The sequence below is a fragment of the Pseudonaja textilis genome, chromosome Z (assembly GCF_049901715.1).
Source record: "Pseudonaja textilis isolate UNSWEBS1 chromosome Z, rPseTex1.2, whole genome shotgun sequence".
Classification (NCBI taxonomy): Eukaryota; Metazoa; Chordata; class Lepidosauria; order Squamata; family Elapidae; genus Pseudonaja; species Pseudonaja textilis.
This window is the reverse complement of record NC_142008.1, coordinates 113,753,420-113,760,540: the sequence shown is the minus strand read 5'-3', so window position 1 is coordinate 113,760,540 and position 7,121 is coordinate 113,753,420. Positions and strand designations below refer to the sequence as shown.

At 34.8% G+C, this 7,121-nt stretch overlaps 1 pseudogene; it reads right to left on the bottom strand.

Annotated features, from left to right (window-relative positions):
* Positions 1-1,119: 1,119 nt before the first annotated feature.
* On the bottom strand, positions 1,120-3,078 carry LOC113451706 (vomeronasal type-2 receptor 26-like; annotated as a pseudogene).
* Between the last annotated feature and the right edge of the window lie 4,043 nt (positions 3,079-7,121).

Genomic DNA, 7,121 nt, shown 5'->3' with positions numbered 1-7,121 from the left:
ATATTGGCATTATATCTATAAATTGTTTTGAGATTGTTTTGTTCTATTCTAATTCTAATTCTAATTTAATTAGAATAGAATTAACTCTAATTAAAGAAAAAATGGATGGAAACTAATCATGGGGAGAAGCAACCTGGAATTAAGGGGAAACTAAGTGAGGACAATTAACCAGTTTTTCCATATAGGGAAGGAGATTGCTCAGCTTCCACAGACTGTAACTTTTCCATGCCAGAGCAATCTGAAGCAGTTCCACAGCAAATAGTAATTGAACAGTAATGTCATTCTTTGTGACACATTAAGCTGTTAAAATTGTAGGGCTGAATGATGGAGTTCAGTGCCAGACTACATAGAAAAAATATTTCACAAGGAAGTAGATGGGGTTCTGGATAGAAATAATAAGTCCTCTTCTTTTTGTACCACTCATTATGCTCCACTCCATTAATTCTACCTTTCTAATGTTGCCTTTCTATCTGTTTATCAACTTGGATTTGCATGCATTTGAACTGCTAGGTTTTCAGGAGCTGGAGCAAGTAACAGGAACTTCACTGTGTCATGCAGGACTTGGGCCTCGAACCCAGCTGTCTGCTTTTCAGCTGACAAGCTCAGAGTCTTTAACTACTGAGACATTGTGTACTACTTTGGTGGAAAGATAACATTCTGTGCATATCTGCTTATAGGCATGCTGGCCTCAAGACAACAGAAGTGTCTTTGGACAATGTTGACTCTCTCAGCTAAGAAATGAAGTTGAGCACTGTGCGCTAAAATTGGATATGACTGGGAGGGGAAACATTTTACCTTTATCTTTCTACCTAATGCCTTCAAGTGGTGGAAGTATATATTCCTCTAAATGAATTACTTTTGCAGTGTGAATAGTGTTGTGGAAAAGACTCTGAACAGTCTCATTCCCTGTTACCAACCTCCCCCCCTCCTGCACCAATTTTCAAATATAATGGTCAGGCAAAGTTAAACCCAGAGGTCTACTGCCTTCTGTCAATAATGAAAACAAAGCATGTAGCTGAATTTTATCCAAAAATTTCAACAGTAGAAAGAACTTTTCCATTGTTCAGCTCTTGTATATTTTTGTCCTTTAAATTCAAGTTCCTCATATACTTTTCTTTTTTACTTCTTTCCTCTTCTTAGAATACTTCTGTTATTTATTTCAGGCCTAATAAAAATAATATAACATTTGGGGGAAAAGATACAGCCCAGTAACCCAAAACTGGATGCTACAATGGAAAAGATCTCCACAGCCATCATATATTTTCCCTTTGTACTCAGGTAAGTTGGAATAAAGGACAACCAAACACTGCAAAATATCAACATGCTAAAAGTGATAAATTTAGCTAAATTAAAACTGTCAGGAAAGTTTCTTGCTAGGAAAGCCACTGTAAAGCTCACAATGGCCAAGGAGCCCATAAAACCCAAGACACAGTAGAACATAAAGACAGATCCATCATTGCATTCCAGAACAATTTCTGTAGTCATTGCTTGCATGTCCAATGCTGGGAAAGGGGGAGATATAGACAGCCATATAATACAAATGGTAACTTGAATAAATGAGCAACAAAGAATAATGGAGGTGACCATCCATTTTCCCATCCATTTCCTCATCCCAGATCCTGGCTTGGTCACCACGAAGGCCAGAACCACAAGGATGGTTTTAGCTAACACTGAAGAAACTGCCACAGAGAAAATTATGCTGAAAGTAGTTTGTCATAATAGGCAGGTTATCTTTATGGGGTGTCCAATGAATAGAAAAACACAAAGGAATGAAAGCAAGAGGGCAATGAAGAGAATGTAGCTGAGGTGCTGGTTGTTGACCTTAACAATGGGGGTGTCCTGGTATTTGAGAAAAGTCCAGAGCACTAATACTGTTATGAGAGAGAAGGAAGAAGCAAGAATGACCAGACCACTCCCTAAAGGTTCTTTATTTCAAGAAGCTCATTGTTTTTGGAATGCATGAACTGTGTTCTGGATCTGGATACTGGTCTTGTTGACACTGGAAACAGATATCCATATCTGAAAAAGCAAGCATTGATTTTACTAACATTTCTGTAAACAACGCTCAAATTTGCATGAATGTTCTAAGAAAACCTTCATAGCCTTGTCATACTATTAGATTTGTAATCAAACCAGTGCATTATTTACAACATTTGATTGGATAAGTAATCTTTAACTTATGAATATAATTGAACCTGGCAATTATAATTGTAAGCCATGATAGTTGCAAAGCAGGTTACATAGTCTTCTATGTTATTCAGCCATCTCTACGAAGCTTTTGAAATGTTATATTGAATTATTTAGCCATGGCCTTTACATTAACTATTCCATTAAATCTATCCATATTCAAAGTTAATGTTAAATTTATGATAAGAATCGCAGGGTTATAAAGGTTAAATTGTTATATTCTCTTACATTCTTACCTTTTTGGTTTGAAATCTGGCCTTCGGGACATGGGAAGCAATCATAGCAGCAAAATGGTTTGCCTTCCTTCTTTCTCTTGATTGAACCTGGATAACAATTGTCATTACACACAGAATGGGGAATTATCTATTCATAAATGAACAAAATGCTGCAATGTTTATTTACTTAAAATTATTTATAGCATAAGTTTGGAAAGTGGTATCTACAAATTCCATGACTGACAGGTTTGATATTGTTCAAATTTCTTCAAAACAACAAAATAAGTTGGCACCCAAAGACTAGTCAATATACTATTGTACATTCCTCAGTGTGAGTTTAATAATTATACTCATGAAAGCCTCATGAAAAGAGCCTTTTATTAGTTCAGTCACTTTGCATATATGCTGCAAAGAAATTATAAGCAAATTCCCTCCCTCCCTCCCTCCTTCCCACTCCTTTTCTCCCTCCCCCCTCTTTCTCTCTCTCTCCATATCTATTTAGAAACTTCCCATATTCTACCCAAGCTTTGATTTTACATTATTATAACCAAGTAATTACTTGATATTGGTATTTATTGAAATTGTTCCTCCCTCTTGCAATGTGGATGAAAGCATGTTATGCAAAGCATGCCACTGTGTAGACAGCATTATAGATGCTGTAGCTCTGACCTGTCATGCTCTTCATAAACAGATTCAGGGAGAGAATTAAGCCTTTCTTTTCCAGTGCATATCTTCTCATTTTGTGGGTCTTTTTCAGATAATGAACAAAGAAATGCCTGTTCCCAGAAAGTCCTAATAAAGCCATCTTCTTTTTTCTGAAACAGGATTTCTGGTCTGAACAAATTGCTGGAAACCTAGAACTTCCTTTGATTGAACTGCAAATGACATAGCGCCATGGAGAAAATATATCCCTGAATTTCTTTGAATGGGTAAAGAAGTGAAGGCCATCTGGGCTGTAATAATCAAGACTTTATTATTAATTGCTATTGGCCTATCTCCAAATGTTGAGAGATGGAGCAGCAGTCTCAAAATCATTATGGTATGAATGGAGCAACAGTCTCAAAATCATTAGGATATGAATGTCTCCATGGATGAACCAAATATTAGCTGTTTTCTCCATGAGAATATTTAAAGTTCCAAAGCCTTCTTCAAACATCTGATCAAAGCCAGTAAGATAAGTTAATTGAGGCAACTTTTTTATAAACTCAAAACAGATGCCTTTTTGGGAATAGAAGGGAAGCACATTTTGCACAAAAGTTTCTGCATTATCATCATCCAGAGTAACCACACCAATCCAGATCCAATGAAAATGAAGTAGCAATTTGTAGAATCCCTTTGTATTGATAATCCCCCTTTGGGAACATCTGGTAAAAGACACCATCCTGCATTTTTTTTATTCACCACTGCAGCAGATCCATATGCCATCTCAAGAGAAAAGAAAGAAGGATCAGATAAGTCTCCAAGATTGTATTGCTTTTTTGGTGAGCTATGTGCTTTCAGTAACAATAGCACTTAGAGTTATACATATATCACTTCATAGTGCAATAAAGCCCTCTCTAAGTGGTTTACAAAGTTCAGCATACTGCCCATCCAACAATCTGTGTCCTCATTATACTGACCCCCAGAAGAATGGAAGGCTGAGTTGATCTTGAGACAGTCAGGATTGAATTCTTGGAAATGGGCAGAGTTACTACAACGTTTAGTCTAACCACTGTGCCACCACAAGTATTACAACCTACTTTCTAACAAACAATTTGGCTTCAGAAAAAATTTATCCTGTAATCTGCAACTCCTACACTGGAAAAAACATATGGACTACACAACTTGATCAGAGCAAAGCAATAGACACTATTTAATAGACTACTGTGAAGCCTTTGATTCAGTGGTACACAACAAACTACTTCTAAAATTAAAATCTTATGGAATCTCTGGACACCTGTATAATTGGTAGTTCCATTCCTGTCAAACAGGCAAAAAATGGTCAAAATGGGGAGGGCCCTATCAAACCTCATACCTGTCAACAGCGGTGTCCCCCAAGGCAACATTCTAGAACCCTTTCTCCTTATATTTTACATAAATGATCTTTGTGATCATATTAAAAGAAACTGCGTTCTTTTCACTGATGATGTAAAATTTTTCAACACCATGGACAATACTCCTATCCTTCAAAAAGACCTTGACTATGTGTCAAAATGGTCAAACAAGAGGCAACTTCAAATCTCAAAAAACAAATGCTCTGTCTTACATATTGGCAAAAAAAATCAGAAAATAAAATACAAGCTGAATGGACATGACCTTGTTAAGGACCTCGGTGTACTCATTTATAATAATCTAAGTGCTAGAGGTCACTGTAACAACATAGCCAAAAGGCATTAAGAGTTGTAAACCTAATTTTATGTAGCTTTTTCTCTGGTAATATTACACTAATAACTAGAGCATACAAAACATTTGCTAGACCAATTATTTAATACAGCTAATCTGTCTGGAACCCACATTGCATATCAAATATTAACTCAATAAAGAGAGTTCAAAGTTATTTCATGAAAAGTGGCCTCCACTCCTCTACTCATACCTTATGCCACCAGACTTGAATTTTTAAGCTTAGACAACTTAGAACTATGCTGACTTTGGTCCAACCTAAGCATAGTACATAACATTATCCATTGCAATGTCCAACCTGTCAATGACTATTTCAACTTCAACCACAACAATACACAAGCACACAATAGATACAAACTCAAGGTAAACTGTATCAAACTCAATTGCAGAAAATACAACTTCAACAACAGAGTAGTCAATGCCTGGAATACTCTATTTATTTATTTATTTATTTATTTATTTATTTATTTATTTATTTATTTATTTGATTTGTCAATCACTTACAAGGTAGTAGGTATAAGTATATACATAGTTATGAATACAAGAAATGGATATATATAAGAAAAATAAGAAGAAACAATAGGACAGGGATGGTAGGCACAAAGTTGCTGAAGTTGTATTTCCTACAATCAAGTTTGGTGCGATTTATATTGAGTTTGTATCTATTGTTTGCTCTTGTATTGTTATGGTTGAAGCTGAAGTATTCATCGACAGGTAGGACATTGCAATGTATGATTTTATATACTATACTTAGATCAGACTGAAGGCAGCGTAGTTCTAGGTTTTCTAGCTCTAGAATTTCAGGTCTGGTGGCATAAGTTATTCTGCAATGAGTAGAGGAGTGGAGAACTCTTCTTGTGAAATATTTCTGGATTTTCTCAACTGTGTTAATATCAGATATGTAATGTGGGTTCCATACTGATGAGCTGTATTCAAATATTGGTCTAGCAAATATTTTGTATGCTCTAGTTAGTAGTGTGAGAAAAAGCTATGTAGGGTTAGGTTACTCTTAATGCCTTTTTGGCTATGTAGTTACAGTGGGCTCTAGCACTTAGATCATTAGAGATGAGTACTCCAAGGTCCTTGACAAAGTTTGGATCATCAACAAGATCTTGCTATTCAGCTTGTACTTTATTTTCTGATTATTATTATTTTTGCCAATATGTAAAACAGAACATTTACCTTACTCTGGTTTCTTCCCAAAACTCACAAAATTTTAACCTTAAACTGTCTACTGTTAACCTCACCCCATTCCTAAGTGATCTTTAAGGAGCGTGCATAAGTGCACCGATGTGCCTATCATCCTTGTCCTAATGTTCCCTTTTAGTTTTATCCATTTCATATATTAATAATCATGTTTATACATATCTGTTATCTAATACATGCTTGATAAATAAAGTGAAATAAATAAACAAACAAACAATTTATAATAGTTCAAAGTTATACTTTTTTGGGACAGGCAAAAAACTGTTTTTGAAAGGAGATAAAAAGAAAATAATAAAAAGTGAACTTCTGGGACATTACTTGAGGAGATTAAAAATCATGTTTAAAAACAAATAAAGAGAAAGTAGCAAAGTGAATTTATTGGGATTAAAATATGCATAGTTGGATTATTTTAAACCAAGACTGAATGACAATGCCTTAAGGATATAAGAGCGGAGATTTTCTTTCTTTCTTTCTTTCTTTCTTTCTTTCTTTCTTTCTTTCTTTCTTTCTTTCTTTCTTTCTTTCTTTCTTTCTTTCTCTCATAGAATAGAATAGGACAGAATAAAACATTTTATTTGACCAAGACACACATGGAATTTGTCTCCAGTAGAGTTGCAAAACAACAGAGAAAATAATAATAATAATAATAATAATAATAATAATAATAATAATAATAATAATAATAATAATAATAATAGTAAAAGTGTGCAAACAGTAGAAGGGGAAAATGAGAACAATAAAGGGATAAATATTACAGCCACACTCTAATGACCATATTTTCTCAACTGTTAGAATTAAATATTCAACAGAATAACAGCACAAAAAATGTCCCTTTGTCTAGTTCAATATCCTATAATGCTGTCCCATGGGGAGGATTTGAAACAATTTGTATCCAGGATGTTAGGAGTATGGAGATATTTTTAAGACAAAATCACTGTATTGATTTATACTATATTCCGATTGGTTGATTGTATTGCAGATTTCCATAGAGGGAGCTAGAGATCATGGCTTGCTGTCTCTGACATTCTAAGATTCTCTATTGTATTTATGCTGTACTTATACTTTGATATTTTTGTTTACTGGAAATGACAAAGGCAACTGGTAAGAAGACTTGGTAATTGGATATTCTTTGGA